The following is an 18,363-nucleotide window of genomic DNA, read 5'->3' as shown; positions in this document are numbered from 1 at the left end:
ATACCCACAAACAGAAGAACAGACCGCCCCGTCATGTGACAGCAGACAAAATAGAAAGCTGAATAACATTCTGCTGCATTAAATCATAAGCCAAAGATAGCCTGAACACAAAAGTGTTCTCTGAATTATATATTGTTACTCCTTTTTTTTACCTCAAAACCCCCTATTATTCCCTTTTCCTAACTCTTTTCAAAACCCCTTAACTTTATATCCACTCCCTCTCCCTTAGCTTAGCTTAGAAATAAAAAGAAAAAAAACAAAAAGAGGGGGGGGGAGGAGGGGAACAGAGAAAAGAACAAGGGAGAAAACCCTCCCATCATAAAGATAACAAATTTTGCTTATATTCGCTATCAGAAGCCCCATTCCTGTCCAAAGATGAAAATTATCTCTGTTGGTGCTGTCCTCACTGCTGCCTGTATGTTCTTCACCGTACCGCATGCCTTCAGCTGGATTAGCCGACAGCCTAGCTATAATGTTTGGGTAACATTAGCAAAGAAATTAAAACAGGATAACATGTACTTGTCCATGGGAAGCATTGATAACCCACTTTCCACATGTCTAGTAGGGATTCCCTTTGTAGCAGATGACTGGCCGTCTATATTCAGAGCTCCTCTGCACCACAGGTAAGAGACCCAACCTGGGAGATACTTGGGACAAGTGGACAAAAATGCTGCCCAATGCTCTAGAGGAACCCCAAGAATTGGACCTGTTGGGGTCCTCCAAGGCCACATACTGTGTCAAATTTTACTTTAGACGTCTGAAAAACGATTGGCCAGAAATTGACCAGACCAAAAACACATACCAAAAAGCCATATCACCGATTAACAAAGCCTATAACTATGCCAATTGGTGCAATTACACGGCTCGTGTGATCACTGTGTCCTCTCTCCACCCCAAAGTATTACCCAAGGGAACGTTTTGCATCTGTGGTGACAGAGTATGGGCTGGGATCCCCTCCCGACTCCAGGGAGGTCCCCGTACCCTTGGAAAACTTACTACCCTTACTCCAAACATCACCCTGTTACATAATTGGAAAAAAGAAAGCGAATTAAAACGCCACAAAAGGTCCTACATGGAATTTGATGAAAATTGTGATGCCAAATTGTATGATGGGAACAAACCAAAAAAGATTGCTTTCTCCCTATTCTTACCATGGGTAGCTGCAGCTAAAGCCCTTGGTGAAATAAATCACCTTGGGTGCTGGCTCAGTAAGCAAGCTAACGCTATATCTGCTACCCTGAGCAATCTCTTAAAGGAAGAAGAAACCACAAGCCATACTTCACTTTAAAATAGAGTAGCAATTGATTTCCTTCTGCTTGCCCACAGACACAGCTGTGAAGACTTCGAAGGGATGTGCTGCTTCAATCTCTCTTCACGCTTGCAATCCATCCATGCAAACATCCAGAAAGTGAAAGAACTCGTATAGGACTTGAAAGTAGAAAATATTCCAGATTGGGTCAATGACCTTTTCGGGCAATGGGGATTAACAGGATGGGTTGCATCTTTGGTTAAGGGAATGTTGTGGATTCTCCCTGTAGTTGTTATTGTATTAGCTATGTTCTCATGCCTTGTTCACTGATTCAAAAGAACTATAGGGAACACCTTTTTTCTAAAAACAGAAAGGGAGTTGTAGCAGGCTCTGAGCTTGCTAGGGCCCCATGGAGAGCTGAGGCTTAAAGACAGGAAATGCTAAGTCATGGTCAAATAGCAAAGAAGCCCCTGTCTTCCGCCTTTCGGACCCCTGCTTATCTCTCTGTAACCCCATAGGTCACTTTCCCTTAACCTCTGCTATTGGACAAGTTTGGATCCCCATATACCCCAGATAATGGGCTGGTTTAGCCCTTTCTGGTCAGAAGAGCCATCGCTGGAACCCTTCACAGACCCCTCAATAAAACCATCACTGTGGAACGCCAGGACGAGTCCTCTCCTCTCTCACATCTGCCTTCTCAGCCTGCATCGGCGTCTTAGCAAGCAAAGAGCTGAAATCATAAGAGAGCTGATAAATCACTAAAGAGCCGATAACCCTTAAGCTTGCTAAGGCTGCCTGTGGTAAGAGCGGTCTGGGTGCTTGGATACTCTGTCCCCGAAGGAGGATTGAGCTATCTGGCCCATGCTGCCTGCCCGGGGGCAAATCAGCCCAGCAGGAAACCAAGATAATGTTATAAATTGAGACGACAATTTGCCAAGTAAAACCAATTGAGAATTTATTGATTACAGCGGGCAAAGCAATAAGCAAATCAGTGCTGGGCGACAGGGGAGTCTCCGCTCTGCCACTGTCACACTCTTCTGATTTTCTGTGGAGTTCTTATACAGTCTTTCTTCCGGGTTGATGTGTAGTACTCTGCGTATTCTTCTTTTGTGTTTAGGTGGTCATAGTCCAGCCCCCAGGGTCTGAAGATGTAGGTTGGTAATTTTCCTTTGTCTGATTCCTGGAATTTTTAGGCTCAATCTGCTGAGTTCCTGGAAACCTAGGTTTACTGAGCAGATAAGCTGATACTGTGTTATCAATCATAGCAAACGCCCCACCCATATTAACAGTTTACTAAACAGATAAACAAATGTTTGTGAAACCTATTGTCTTTTAGTTTCACCTTCCTTATCCTTTAAAGTCTGGAAATTTACTTAAACAAACTAGAGGTGGTGCAACAGTCTTACTGGAATAACTTTGTCAGCTTTTGATGAACAAACTTAAAGTTTTAACCCATTACAGAGAATAAGGTTATAGTGCCTGCATAAGTCAGTATTCTGGGAAAAGGAGAAAAAAACACGTTAGGTATAACAAAAGTTTGTTTCTCCCCCTCCCCCCCAGGCAACCAGGTTCCTGTCAGGGGTGTTTGTGAGGGTGGCAACTGAACACAAACTATCCCAGCGTAATAGCAGCGGCAGCGGTGCGGGGAAGGTTGCCCCCCCCCCCCCCCCGCTCCCCTGCTGCCCCCAAGCAAGTTTGGTTTCCCCCTCCAGTGCGCAGTTGGTTTTCCTGTGGCGCAGCGGCTCCCCCCCTCCATCTTGCCCCCCTTCCCTGCGAGCGGCAAGCTGTTCCTGTCACGGTGACACAGCTGTAATGCTATTGGCTTTTACTATAATAGTTAGACATTTATATATCCAAGATTATTTGCAGCATTTGAAATTTAAGCTCTTACCTATGTCCAAATCTACAATACATAAAATTACAACGGCTTCACCATACCCTCTTTGGAATTCCTTCAGAGAAATCATTCTGTTTCTGTTTTAAACATATACGGTTCAAATTCTCAGTTACTGTTACAGAAGCACTCCAGCAGTTTGCTGTGTTTGAAACATCTCTATCCTGAAAGAAACTTCGGAAGGATTTAGCTGCTGGATGGTTCGATTAGTCTTTCACCCTTAAGCCTTTACTCATAACTACTAATAATTATATAATTTCACATGTGCTATTGATTGTGTATATTATCATATTAACTCCTAATTACTACCAATTTCTTCTTCACTATATGCATTATTTTGGTGCGATGATTCTTCATACTCATGTCTGTGTCTCAAAAACCTATACAAGTAATTTGCCAACAAAAGCTTTATGTCATCGCCATGCTAAAATGTCCCTAATAACCTTCTTCAGCTATTCCCTGTTCCAGGAACAAGAAGGACATTCAGTGATGTCAAAGATCAACATTTCCAGCTAATGGACTTTCTACTGAGATTCAACTATTTGGACTTTAAAGCAATGATAATTTATTTTGTTTTCCTAAGAGACATCGGACATTATTATTTTTTCTCATACTGTGAACCCTGTATCAATGACATGATAGAATTTGTTAAGTTTTGTTGATTGTAATCTGTTTTTATGTTTTACCCCATATCTAATAGATAACCAATGATAACTCTAATGAAATAATATCCTCACGAGAACCAACTGCTTTCACATCAGAATGCATGAGCCTTTTCTTTTTTTAATTAAACTAAAACCGGGAGATGTTGCATGATAGGCTTTCTCCTCGAGCCAGGTCTTATGAGCTCTCAGAGAACCTATCACACCCAAGATAACCCAGCTGCCTCGAATGGCATAAAATTGGCAGGATGGCTTCTGAGGTAGTGTTGGAAACAAAAAAAGTTTAATAAAAGGCAAAATAACAAAGCTCTTACAGATAAAAACTGAGCCAGTGGCAAGAGGTTCTTGCTTCTGCTAAAAGCACCCCACAAAAGCCATTATTTCCTTTGTTCTCTTCTTTTTCTAGTGAAATACCTAGGTGGGACCTTTTGGCCTCTGTCCAATTGGGTAGCCCTAGGTCTGAGGTGAAGTCCCAAAGGTCCTATGAGGTGTCTTTTTACCAAATTGAGGAGAGAAAATTCTGGGCTTTTTTCCTTTTTAAGGAGACAAAGGATAATTTGGTCACTCCATCAACAGGGGGCAAATTCCTACAGTTGCAGTAAGGTAGAAAAATCATAGAGAAAGTCTTCATAAAATCAGGCCTGCTTTCCTGGAATCAGTGGCTGGCCTTGTCAGAGCTAGCATTTTGCAAGTTCTCATGTGAAAGCAATCCTGTTGTGAGCAATTCATCAACATAATAAGCTATTCCTGGGTAAAAAATAACTTGCTCCTGCATAAACTCTTTTGCACCATTAAGTAGAAAAATGAAAACTATCTTTCACAAACAACTTCCCTGCACATACACACTGAGAGTTTGAGTGACCAATCAACACAGAATAACAACTTTTTCCTAAACAATAAAAGTAATTGGCAAAAAACTACCGACCAATTGGAGTCCCACAGGAGGTCTGTAACTGTATAAAAAGTGTTATGTGAATAAAGAATGGCCTTTTTCCACCATGAAGAAAATTGAGTCCCGTGTGATTTGCTCTCATATAGGAACAAGCTGAGGTTTAGTGAATTGCTACACTTTTCTAGTGTATAATGCCCAAGACTATGATAGCTACTAATCATTACATAGTGGGTTCACATTTGGGGAGAATAAGCATAGTTTATATCAAAGTCTGCACGGTGCCTATTTTAAAGACTTGCAGGCTGTCAAATTTGCACCCTTAAAAGATCTGAAGCACTGGTGTAACTCTTTTTCAGTTCAGCAGAAATTTGAGTTCATGCAGAAAGATAAATAATTCACTAATTATAGGCTGCCAGCCATTCCTGTCAGTAAATAAGGTCTTCCATTTAAATTTAAAGATTAGGATAGTCTGAGTTTGTTACTGTCTGTTTATTACACGACATGACTTTGCTGATTTCCAGTTGTCCTTGGCAAAGAGAAAAACTTCTTTAAGGGCCTTTTCCTGACCTGGAAGAAATTACTTTGGTTCAGTGGACAGGATAATTTGCTTTCAATTTGCTCAACAGCAAAAAGCATCAAACACCACTAATATTTTAAAAAGAAAACTAGCCATAAAAGCTTATAGAGCAAAATAAAAAATCCTCAACAACACTGAAACAAATTGCCCCTGGCTTTTTGTTTTTGTGATTAAACCAATGATCTTCTTTTACAAAATTTTAAGTGTGGATAAAGCCTGTATTTAACAGATTTAAGGAAGTGTTTAAACTTTGGAACTTTCAGTGATCTCAAACTAACAGCAACAATCAGTAAGCACAGTTTTACTGCTTTCTCTTTCCCCCATGCACTTTTCCACAAATCCATATTTTTCACCAACTTGACTTGCCTTACTTATTCCTAAAAATATATCAACTTTTTAGTGATGCCTTGGGGACAGAGGCTAGAGAGAGTTAGAGAATAAAGAAGGTATTTAATAAAAGGCTGGTTTCCAGATATTGTTCGGCTAGTCTTGAAACCTTGGGGTAGAACTGTCCACATAAGTTGACTTTTCCTCCCTGTCTCCGGATTCTCCCACTCAAAAGCAAAGAGCTCTTGGTTGTTTTTATATACTGTTTTGCGGAGAAAAGAAGAAACCTCACAACTTTATAAAAGTTGTAAAGCCCGGTATGTTTATTTACGACTCGCGCCGGACGCAAGTCCCCCAACAAGGCATGCGTGCCTCTGAAGACCTCGAGTCTTCTTTTATCCCCCTTCCAAATGCATATGCATACAGTTTCACAATAAGTTCAATACATATTCATTCCGTGTGACATTTAGCACCAGTTCTTCTTTATCAAAGGAATTTCTAAGTCGGGGGCAAATCGACCTTGTGGTCTTTTCTGTTTTTCTTTCTCTGTCTCCTTGCTGTCTCGGCATGCGAGTTCTTCCTTCAGCTTTGGCCTCACAGACTTTTCACCTCTCTTAGACACTTCACCTAATTCAGAATGGATCTTTACTCTGTCTCATACAGGAATGCAGAAAAAGGCATCTTTCAGGTCTACAACAGTAAACCACCCTAATTCATTTGTCAGTGTGGTCAAATGGTGTAGGGATTGGCTACCACTGGGTATATGTCCTCTGTAATTTTGTTAATGGCTCTTAAATTTTGCACTAATCGATAACACTTACCATCTGCTTTCTAATGGCAAGTATGGGGATCTTGTATATGGACTCACATGGCACTATTAACCCATGTTGGAGGAATTTTTCAATTACATATACTAATTCCTTACAATTCTAATTTCAAAGGGTACTGTTTTTTTCCTTATCTGTCTGGCTTCTGGTCTGAGTGCAATACTCACTGGTTCTGCCAGTTTGGATCTTCCTGGGATATCACTGGCCCACACTATTGGGTTGACAAAATTTTCAGCTTCAATGGGGATTTCACCGCATTTGTCCTGTATAAAAAGTGCAGCAACTTCAACAAATTTAGATTCAGGAAACACAATTCATACAACCTTTCCCTTTTAAAATTTAATCTCTGGTTCCAATTTCTCTATCATATCTCTCCCCAGCAATGGTTTGAGGCAGTTAGGTATGTAAAGAAATTGATGAGTTACCCAGTGCTTCCCCAATTTGCATTTTAAAGGTTGGAAGAAAGACCGAGTTTTGCTTACTCCCGTTGCCCCAACAACATGTACAGTATCTTGACTCAGTTTCCCTTCTAAAGTATTTAACACATAATAAGCTGCTCTGGTTTCCACTAAAAATTTGATGTTGCCTTTCCCCAGCTTAGCTATAACCGAAGGCTCTTCTGGGGGAGAAGCCTTTGGTCCCCATCACTCTGAGCATGAGTCTTGTCCTACTGTGAGTTGGGGAACTCAGGGTTTTTCTTTCAACATTGGACAGTCATTTTTCCAATGTCTCCATTTCTTACAGTAGGCACACTGATCTTTGTCCGTAGGGGAAGTTCTCTTGGATGACTTCTCCTGAGTCACCTTCTTACTAGATTGCTGTCTAACTCTGTCACTTGGGCCCCTGTCCCGATACATTTTCCAGGCCACTTCTAGCAATTGATCTATGTCTCGAACCCCATCTAGCTTTTGCAGCTTTCTCCTTATATCATTTGTAGCTTGACTCATGAACAAGAAAAGTAGATGGGCTTTCCCATCAGCTGAATCAGGATCTAGGTCGGTGTATTTAATAGCAGATTCCCTTAACCTATTTAAAAAGGCAGTGGGAGATTCATCATAATTTTTCTTTACTTGGTAAAGCTTTGACCATTTTAGAGCTCTAGGGACACCATGTTTTAACCCATATACTATGACATTTTGATATCATTTTAATCTTGCAATCTGTTCTGGCACATTAGGGTCCCACCCTGGATTATCTAAAGGAAAAACCTCTGCAACTGTGCCCTGGATTGATCCACCAGCTATCTGTGCTTCTACAGAAGTTGTAATAGCCTTATGAACCATTTGTCTCTCAGTGGGACCAAACAATGTGTCTAACATAGTTTTCAAATCAGCCAAGTCAGGGGTTTGTGTGTTAATCACTCTTTCTACTAAATTTGCTACTTTATCTGGATTTTCGTTATATTTTCCTACAGTGGTCTTCCACTGTTCCTACTCTACCAGGGAGTATGGAATCTTTATATATATACTGGCCCCTGATTGCCGACTGCTTGTGTTAATGGTGCTTGCAGAACCGGTTCTTCCCTTTTTGACCTAGTACGTTTGGCTATTGGACCACGTTCTCTTATGGTTCTTCTCACTATCTTTCCCCTCTTTCGCCTGATCAGGGCAGCTGTGGTCTCATCTTCCTCTGCGGAAAACTTACCTGAGCGAGAGCTGTCTGATTCTGTTGAAACTGCTGCGTTAGATCTACCTCGACTCGTCCCAGTACTAGGAATCGCGGCCCAAGATTTGCTCCGGCGTAGGGAGTGGGCGGCGGGTCCACTTGCTTCGATGACGTAATCTTCCGAGTCAGCTCCCCGGTGTGCGCTGTTGCTGTGGAAATTCACAGACCTGAGAGTTAGAGGGGCACCAGTCCCCCTGCGGAACGCCCCGTCTCCGTGCTCTGGGTAGAAGGCTCTGCCTCTCGGCTCCACGCCTAAGGGCTGTGCCACTGGCTGCACATGCTGGCTGTCCCCTCCTCCTGCCCCCGCCTACCCAGGAGCTGTGGGATCTCAGCACCTCAGGACTGATGTGCAGAGTGACCGAGACCACCCTTGGGGGGCTCGGGAGTCCTGGAATGTTGCCAGAAGTGTCTGGTGGCTGGACTTTGATCCTACACAGGAGGTGACATCTGTATGAGGACTGGGAGGATTTTACTGGGTGAATGGTGAAGGGATAAGTTAGTTAGAGTATAAAACACAGGGTTTAGTATTTCTGTACAGGGGGGTCTAGAGAAGTAAGATGGAGGAATTGGGGCGTGTCCTGTCCTTCTTCTTCTTCTTCTTGGCCTCCATCTTCTGTGGTGATGGTGGCACTTTGGGATTGGTCTTTACTAGAAGTGCACCGGTTAATAAGAGTAGAAGGTATTGGGGAAAAATTATAAATATTGTATACGTAACTTCAGGTATAAAGATAAGTGACCGCCCCGGGGGCTCTTGGTGTGTGCCCATGGCTGACTTGCTGTGCAGACCTCTGTTGGGCTGAAAGAAAATCTTTTAGATAAACAATTAATAAACACCGAGACCGAAACAAGATCAGAAGTCTCTCCTCGTCCTTTGAAGCGCGGGCTGTCCAAGGCCACTCTGGGCCTTTCCAGGCCACCTAAACAACCGAGAAACCGACAAGGAGCAAGGGGGGGGGCACAGGCGGAGAGGGTGTTTATGGCTGCGGCGGCGAGGAAGTAACCGGAGCTGCCACCAAAGCCGTGGCTGCCAGGCAGAAGAGCAACCGGAACCGCACACGGAGGAGGAATGGAGAGCACAGGCGGGAGGGCATCCAGCCGGAAGTCGATAAAGGTGCCTGCACCATCCCCGGCTGCCAAGGCCGGCCTCCCTCCTCCTTTACTGGCAGGGGTCCCACCAGACCTTCGTTCCCCCCCCCGCAGCCACCCCCACCCATGGCTGTAGCGGTAGCGGCAGTGGAGGACCTGGGGCCGGGCCCGGGGCCATGGCGGCTGGAACCATGGCCAGCGGAGGAAGGAGGCAGAGATGGCATCCAGCCAGAAGTCGACAAGGACACCTGCGCCATCACTGGCTGTTAGGGCCAGTCACCTTCTTGTTTGATCGGCAGAGGTTTTGCCGAAACTGTGTCCTCCTCACCAGCTGTCCCGGACCAAGGCTGCTGCAGCTGTTGCGGCAGTAAGGAGGGAGCCAGGGTCGGGGCTGCCGCAAGCGCGGCGGTGCGGGCGGAAGCGTGGGTGCCTGCTTAGGCACAAACGCCGGTCCAGTAAGCGGAAGTGAGGGCGGAAGCGCGGGCGGCGGTGGAGGGACCAGGGCCATGGCCTGAGCCACGGATGGCCCAGGTCTCAGAGCAGGGGCTGCTAGATCTGACTCCACCTCCTCCCTGCCCCCTTTTTTAGGCGCTAATAGGCTTTGCTTACATGATAAAAGCATAAAGAGCCTAGCATACTCTAATCCTTCAAAATACCGGTCTTCGCACATGCGAACCATCAAATTTTATATTAATTTCTTATCCAAACTGCCAAATCCCGGCCACGTCTCACTGTTATCTAATTCATAAGTTAGCCACATTGTTCCTGACAATCTGGTAAGTTTGGGTTTTAAAAGCAATGAAATTTTGCTAGTTAACTTTTGCCAGGTTTTCAACATTAGACCTAAAGGACTGTCCCTCGGGATTTCAGTTATATTTTCACGGGATAATGTACACTCCATGTCTTAGAACTTATGAACAAGAAAGCTCACAGAAATAAAGCAAAAATAAGAGGGAGAGAGAACAAGGAAGACTTGGAACTAGAATTCAAGACCTTGAGAGCAGTAGTGTGGGACCTATCCCACTGCACCACCACTGGACCCAGAACAAAGCTCACCACTGCAGTGCTAAATCTCCGCTCTTTCAGAAGGCATCCCCTCCCTAGCGGATGGGACGGGGAGCAACAAACAAATGAAAAGCACCCCCTGCCTGGATCCACTCAGATCTTTCCACACCAAGCAAAACTATAAGAGATCTTTTAACACACAAATCAAGTGCTAAAACAAACAAAATACCATCTTTATTCAGTTACTCACATGTCTCTGTGTGAGATCCGAGGATTCTTGGGCTCTGATACCATCTGCACCAAAGCACCAAAGCTGCGGGCCCCTCCCCGGAAAGTGCTGGGGAAAGGGGGGGGGGGGGGGAATTTGGGGGGAGCTGGATGTTCCTCTGGTCCAGGGGGTTTTCCAGACACATTCTCGTCCCAGCGGGGTCTGCCAAAAAACTGATGCCTTGGGGAGGTTACCTAGAAGAGAGGTTAGACAGAGTTAGAGAATAAAGTAGGTCTTTATTAAAAGGACTTCAAGGGATACACCTTGGGCAGTGCAAAGCCTCCCAGAGACTACACCCAAGACGGAGGATAGTGACGAGTTTTTCAGGCAGATATACATTTGGTCTATTTGCATATCAGATGTTAATTGTCCATTTAGAGTTTCAGGTAATAAAGTCACATTTCTCCAGTTTGCTTCCCCCCAGTTTACTTTTGTTTATACTGTTTGGGGCCTGACCATGAGGCCAATGATGTGACCTTGGTTCCCAGGCCCAGAAGGATTGTTTAGTCTGATGGAGTGGTTTTGGTTTGCTAAATTAAGATTTTTTTAATTTTAAGATTTTTTGGTTGATGTGTTGATAGGTTGATGTGTGGTAGGTTTAGGTGCTGGCTAATTACTAATGCACTCACTTTCTGTTGTGAGAGAGACAAAGTAGGTTCAAAAATTTAGAAGGGTATAAATACAATTTTATTAAAATTAATTAAATGGAAAAAAGGTAGCAAGAATTAAAATAAATTTTTTAGAATACTTTTTCTCCCCCTATAACTTTTTCTTTCTTACTGATAATGTAAAGAAACAAAACCTAAAATTTTTAGTCAGTTTATTACTTCTAAAATAGTTTTTCTTTAGTTTACTTTGGGAGAGAAGTTTCATTTAGGTTATGGAGATTTCTCTATAAGAGGGGAAAAATAAGTTCCCTCATGGTTTTTAATTTTGTTATTGTCATGGTTTGACTCGGAAATAGGATTTCTGGGATGCTGTAGATAGGGCCAATGAGTGCTCAGATTTGAATATTGCCATCTGGCCCAACCACTGGGCATTGGATCCACCTCTGAGAACACAGGGTAAAAGCAGGGCTCTCCCCCGGCAGTTTCTCTTTGGATTTCCGGCAGGAAGGAGTTGGGTCTCTCCCCCGGCCCAGTTGCTGGCTGGGCGGGGGGAGGGGAAAAGCCCTGTGGCCCGGCCCGGGAGAGGTAGGCCTGGCCCCCCCCCCCCGCCCAAGGGTGGAAGGAAGAAGTAAAGAAATGCCGGGAAGCAATGGGCAGCCTGTCCCCCCCCCCCCCCCCTTGGAGACAGACAGAGAGAGAGTGCAGCCTGTGTTTGTGGCTGTTACCTTGAAATTTAGTAAACATGTGCTGGCAGCAAGCAGCCCGGCTGAGGAGATGGCGGGGGGGGGTGTGCAGCCAGGAGTCCAGCCGCTTGGAAGAGTTTTTAACCCTTCTTGGACAATGAAAACTTCACAGAACATTAACCCTTCCTAGAGGAGTGATGAAGGTCTGGACCAGAGAGAGAGAGAGTGAGAGATGTTGGAAGAATGGAGAAGAGGGAGTGGCATTTTATGCTGGACTCTTTTGTGTAGCCATGGACAGAGCTATGTTTCCGTGTGATACAGAGACTGAGTCCAGGGAGAGAAATGTCCCAGAGCCAAAGAAGATTCAGTGTGGGTACCCCTCGGCCCCAGGGGGTATATAAAATATGGGGGGGACAGATGTCCCAAAGGTGGGAAGGTGAGATACTGTGCTTTTCTGGAACTGGACAAAGCATCCTTAAAAAACAACCCTGGAAGCAGGTCTGATTCTTGTTCGGTGGTGAGAGCACCGGAACAAGGACGGAAAAGGCCACCACGACGCATGGAAGGACTCCCTCTCCTCTTGAGGAACTGAAAGTTGAGCATTCTAAAGGGGTGGTGCTGGACCCAGAATTGGTGATTTTGGAAGATGTATTGTATTGGGAATTTAGGGGGGAGGAGGAGAGTGTTTTTGTGAGGTTTTCATTTTCCTTGTGTTTTTCTTTTTCTTTTGTGTGTATTTTAGTAATTGTTTTTGTAGTTTAGTTAATAAACTTTTCTTTTTTTCAAGTGAGAGCCTGCTTTGTTTATTCCTGGTCAAAATCTCACAGCAGACACCAGAGAAAGTGTATTTTCATGGGGGCATTTGGCCTTGTGCCAGTGCCAAACCTTGACAGTTATGAATAACACTCGCTTGAGGAATCCTGCTGTTGAGAAGTTTTTCTTATTTTTATAAGTCTTTCTACAGCTTGTTGATGGGCCATGTTGAGTCTTAGGATATGTCGTGGGGTGACAGCCTTTATCCCAATATCGTGTGTTGTGTCTGGCAGCTGTGCCTTTTCTCTCTTCCCCCCCCTCAGCCGTCTTGCTGCAGCGGGGCGGGGAGGGAGGAGGGAGTGTGACCGGGGCACTTTCGCTTTTGGCTTTTGGCTGCTTGGTTTGGCTCGCCGCTGCTTGCTCGCTTGCTTGCTTGCTTGCTTGCTCCTGCCTCGGCCCCTAGCTGATAGTATTTGTTTTTTTTTTTTTTTGCTGCTTTCTGATTTCCGCGCTGTTTTTTTTCTTTTCTTTCGTTCCCTCTTTGTTACCCTCCCCTGAAGATACTGGACCGGCTCCGGACCTGACCTGGGATGACGTCCAGGACCCCCGGAGTCTGCGAGAGAAGCTCAGCGCCCTCCACAACACTGCCTGGTTTCTTTTCTTTTCTTGTGTTGGGGAGTGTTCTTTTGTTACTTGTCAATAAATAGGTTTTGTTTTCCACTTTTCTCCTCCGAGAAATTCCTTCCCGAACCCGGTATTGGGGGAGGGGTGGTTGGAGGTTTGTTTTTGTTTGGGGGGGGGCTCCCTTTTGGAGTTTTCCCCTAATTTGTCCTAAACCAGGACAGTATATTTTTTGGTGCATTGGCCGGGAAACAGAGGCCAAAGACAGTGGAAAAAAAACCTATAACAGTAATATTTTGGTTTTGGTTGTTTTGTGGGCATATTGGTAATTCATAATGTCATTTGGGGTGGAAGCTTGCTGGTATTTCTGGTCCCTAGGGGTTTTTGAAGTTTTAATACCTTTGTGGTCCCTAGGGTTATTTCCTTACCCAGAAATAGCTCTGGTGTTGTCCCTAATAAGTAGCTTTTGTAAGCGGGGGGCACTAACCAGAATAGTCATTGGGCTGGTCTTATGTGTGATGTGTTGCCTTCTAGATCAAGGCAGGCGACCTGGTTCTGAGGTACAGCTCGACAGCCCACTCTCCAGGGCCGTTCGGGCCAATGACATACTCAGACACCAATGTGGTGGACGGTCAAAAGGCATTTATTACTTCTTCTCATGGGGTCTTATAGTCTTAGGGGTCTCTACGTCAAAAGGGGTTTGTCCTTCTTACCTATGGTTAGTAGGGAATGGAAAAGTACTGGGTAAGGGATGGAAAGTTACTGGCTTCAGTGGGGCAACATTCCTATTGTTAGTGGGGCCACATTCCTATGTTAATTTCTTATCTATGAGTAACTGAGGGTCTTATCTACGGGGAACAGAGGGTCCTGGCTTTCCGTGACATCGCGACAATCTTCCGCAGCGCCTCTCCCTGACTACCACAGCGATGATTTGTCGGAGGTTTATAAAAATGCTGGACTTTGTTTCAGGAATATATGGATTGTTGTTATGGCTGTGTACTCAGTTTGTTTGGGGAGAAGAAGGGGAAGGGGCTTTTCAGCCTTTGTCTTCCTTCTTCCCCTCCAAATTGTTGACATCTCTGTTAGAAAATACTGAATTTCCCCTGAGTTTAAAAGAAACCATCTTTCTGGCATTTAATTTATTAAGCCTTTTCTATACTGTCTGGAGTGTATATAAAATGAAAGCTGAGATTTCTAGAGGGGTTAGAGAGACTTCTGATTCAGGAGTAAAACAAAGCAGGAAAAATCTTGACTGGAGTGGGAAATGGGAGGATATGGGCCAGACTTTAAAGGAATTTTCTGATCCTATAGACTGGGACTTTCCATCTGATCAAATTCAGAACCCAGTCGAGGTGGCAAAGTATTTGAGGGAGAAGTGCCATGGTAATACTAAGGAAGAAAGGATTACTGCAGTGAGCTGGGCCTTGGCGTTTGTTTACCGTACTCTGCTAGATACTGTGGAGCAGCAGATAGCAGAAAGGGAACAGGGAGATAAGTTAGTTACTATCCCAGTGACCCAGGCTGCAGCTAACATCCCAGGCTCCAGGCTAGCAGCTGAATCAGACAATAGGCCTCAACCCATGGCTGTGGCAGCTAATACAAGAGGTGGAAAGTGTAAAGGCAAGACCGATCGAAAGGTGGAGGATGATGATGATGATGATGATGATGATGATGCAGGAGAAGGACCCTCACCAAAATCAGAGGCCACATCAAGGGGCACAGAATCTGGAGCTAATATTGACTCCTTTTCTCTGAAGGACCTCAGAGGCCTAAGAAAGGATTGCAGACGACAACCTGACGAATCTATAATTAGTTGGTTAGTCCGCCTTTGGGATGCTGCAGGGGAGGTTACGATTTTGGATGGTACTGAAGCGAGGCATTTGGGATCCCTGTCACATGATCCTGTCATCGATCAAGGTATGATGAGCAGGGCTAGCCCTCACAGCCTCTGGGAACGGGTCCTGGATAGTGCAGCACAAAGATACTTATGTGCAGATGATCTCTATATACAGCAGACACGGTGGAAGACCATAGAACAGGGGATCCAACGCCTGAGAGAGATGGCGGTGGCAGAGCTCATTTTCTCAGATGATATAACAACTAGGAATCCGGACCTGGTACCATGCACACCTGTAATGTGGAGGAAACTTGTGCGACTTGGGCCACCTGAATACGCTTCTGCCCTAGCAATAATGAAGCGGGATGATACATATGAGACTGTGCTCAATATGGCAAAGAAGCTTCGAGCGTATGCAGATGCTGTGCATGGCCCAACTCATGCCAGAATTTCAGCAGTGGAAACCTGACTGCAGAAACTAGAGGACAAAATAGAGGAGAATCATAAGAAACTCCAGGAAGAGATTAAGGAGGACCTTGTTCAAATCTTGGCTGTACAAATTAGAGGCCGTGGTGTCCAATGCTGGCGCTCCTTTGATGGGGAGAGAAGGTACACCCCACGGGCTGAGTTATGGGTCTTTCTGCGTGAGTCTGGAGAAGACATGAGGAGATGGGATGGAAAACCCACTGCTGCTTTGGCACAACGGATGCGTGATTTGAAGGAAAGAGGAAGTATCACCAAAAAGAGAGCAGCTCCGGTCGCTCGTAGCCGAGATATTAAGTATGTTGATGACGATGACATGTCCGATCCCCTTGAAGGAACTTCTAAGGCATACGCCCAAGGAAAGAAGGACAATCTGGCTTAGAGAGGCCCTGCCTCCAGCCAGGAAGAGGCACGGGAAAACAGGGTTTTTTGGAAGTTGTGGATCAGATGGCCTGGCACATCAGAGCCACAAGACTATGAAGCATTGGTTGACACTGGATCACAGTGTACCTTAATGCCATCGGAACACGTGGGGACAGAACCTGTTTCCATTGCTGGAGTGACGGGGGGATCACAACAGTTGACTTTGTTGGAAGCTGAGGTGAGCTTGACTGGGAAGGAGTCGCAGGAACATCCGATTGTGACTGGTCCAGAGGCTCCGTGTATTTTGGGCACAGACTTCCTCCGGAATGGCTATTAAAAAGATCCTAAGGGATTCAGGTGGGCTTTTGGAATAGCTGCAGTGGAGATAGAGGATATTAAACAATTGAATACCTTGTCTGGACTATCAGAGAACCCATCTGCAGTAGGACTCTTGAAGGTAGAGGAGCAATGAGTGCCAATTGCCACCTCAACAGTGCACCGCAGGCAGTACCGGACGAACCGAGATGCCGTGATCCCCATCCACAAAATGATCCGAGAGCTGGAGAGCCAAGGGGTGGTCAGTAAAACCCACTCACCCTTTAACAGCCCTATCTGGCCTGTGCAAAAATCTGACGGAAAATGGAGACTGACTGTGGACTATCGTGCCTTGAATGAAGTGACTCCACCAATGAGTGCGGCTGTACCGGACATACTGGAACTGCAGTACGAGCTGGAGTCCAAGGCAGCAAAGTGGTACGCAACTATTGATATTGCTAACGCGTTTTTCTCCATCCCTCTGGCAGCAGAATGCAGGCCTCAGTTTTCTTTTACATGGAGGGGAGTGCAGTATACCTGGAACCGACTGCCCCAGGGGTGGAAACACAGTCCTACCATCTGTCATGGACTGATCCAGGCTGCACTAGAAGAGGGTGAGGCTCCAGAACATTTACAATATATTGATGATATCATTGTTTGGGGAAACACGGCAATAGAAGTGTTCGAGAAAGGAGAGAAGATAATTCATATTCTCTTGGAAGCCGGATTTGCCATTAAGAAGAGCAAAGTCAAGGGCCCTTCCCGAGAAATTCAGTTCTTGGGGGTGAAGTGGCAAGATGGACGGCGTCAGATTCCTGCGGATGTTATTAACAAAATCACTGCTATGTCCCCACCAACTGATAAGAAGGAAACACAAGCTTTCTTAGGTGCTATAGGTTTCTGGAGGATGCACATCCCTGAGTATAGTCAGATTGTGAGACCCCTTTATCTGGTTACCCGCAAGAAGAACGACTTCCATTGGGGCCCTGAGCAGCAGCAAGCTTTCGTCCAGATCAAGCAGGAGATCGCTCATGCTGTAGCCCTTGGTCCAGTCAGGACGGGACCAGATGTGAAGAACGTGCTCTACTCTGCAGCCGGGAGCCATGGTATGTCCTGGAGCCTTTGGCAAAAGCTGCCTGGCGAGACCCGAGGCCGACCATTGGGATTTTGGAGTCGGAGCTACAGGGGATCTGAAGATAACTATACTCCAACCGAAAAGGAAATCTTGGCCGCCTATGAAGGAGTCCAAGCCGCCTCAGAGGTGATTGGTACAGAGGCACAACTCCTTCTGGCACCCCGACTACCGGTGCTGGGATGGATGTTCAGAGGAAAGGTTCCCTCTACCCACCATGCCACCAGTGCTACTTGGAGTAAGTGGATTGCCCTCATTACGCAGCGCGCTCAAATTGGGAAGTTAAATCGCCCTGGGATTCTGGAAATAATTGCAAATTGGCCCAAAGGTGAAAGCTTTAGTGTCGCGGATGAGGAACAAGAGCCAGTGACCCTGGTTGAGGAAGCTCCGCCATACAATCAGTTGCCAGCAGAAGAAACACGTTACGCTCTATTCACCGATGGTTCTTGTCGCGTCATAGGGATGAAACGGAGGTGGAAAGCAGCTGTATGGGGTCCCACTCAACGGGTTGCAGAGGCTACTGAAGGAGAGGGTGAATCCAGTCAATTTGCTGAAATCAAAGCTATTCAGCTGGCCCTAGGTATTGCAGAGAGAGAGAAGTGGCCAAGGCTCTATTTGTATACCGATTCTTGGATGGTAGCCAACCCTCTATGGGGATGGCTGAAGAGATGGAAAGAGGCCAACTGGCAGCACAGAGGAAAACTAAATTTGGGCTGCGGAAGAGTGGAAAGATATCGCTACTCGGTTAGAGAAGTTACCTGTGAAGGTTCGCCATGTAGATGCCCATGTCCCCAGAAGTAGAGCTAATGAAGAGCAGCAAAACAACCAGCAAGTACATCAGGCTGCAAAGATAGGGGAGTTGAAGATAGATCTCGACTGGGAGCATAAGGGAGAGTTATTCTTAGCACGATGGGCCCATGATGCCTCAGGCCACCAGGGTAGAGATGCCACCTATAAGTGGGCACGAGACCGAGGGGTGGATCTAACCATGGACAGTATCTCTCAGGTTATTCGTGACTGTGAGACATGCGCTGCCATTAAGCAGGCCAAGCGGGTGAAGCCCCTCTGGTATGGGGGGCGGTGGTCTAAGTACAAATACGGGGAGGCCTAGAAGAT

This window comes from Melospiza melodia, chromosome W, assembly GCF_035770615.1.
Source record: "Melospiza melodia melodia isolate bMelMel2 chromosome W, bMelMel2.pri, whole genome shotgun sequence".
In the NCBI taxonomy this organism is placed as follows: domain Eukaryota; kingdom Metazoa; phylum Chordata; class Aves; order Passeriformes; family Passerellidae; genus Melospiza; species Melospiza melodia.
The sequence above is the reverse complement of the archived record's forward strand: the minus strand, read 5'-3'. Positions refer to the sequence as shown.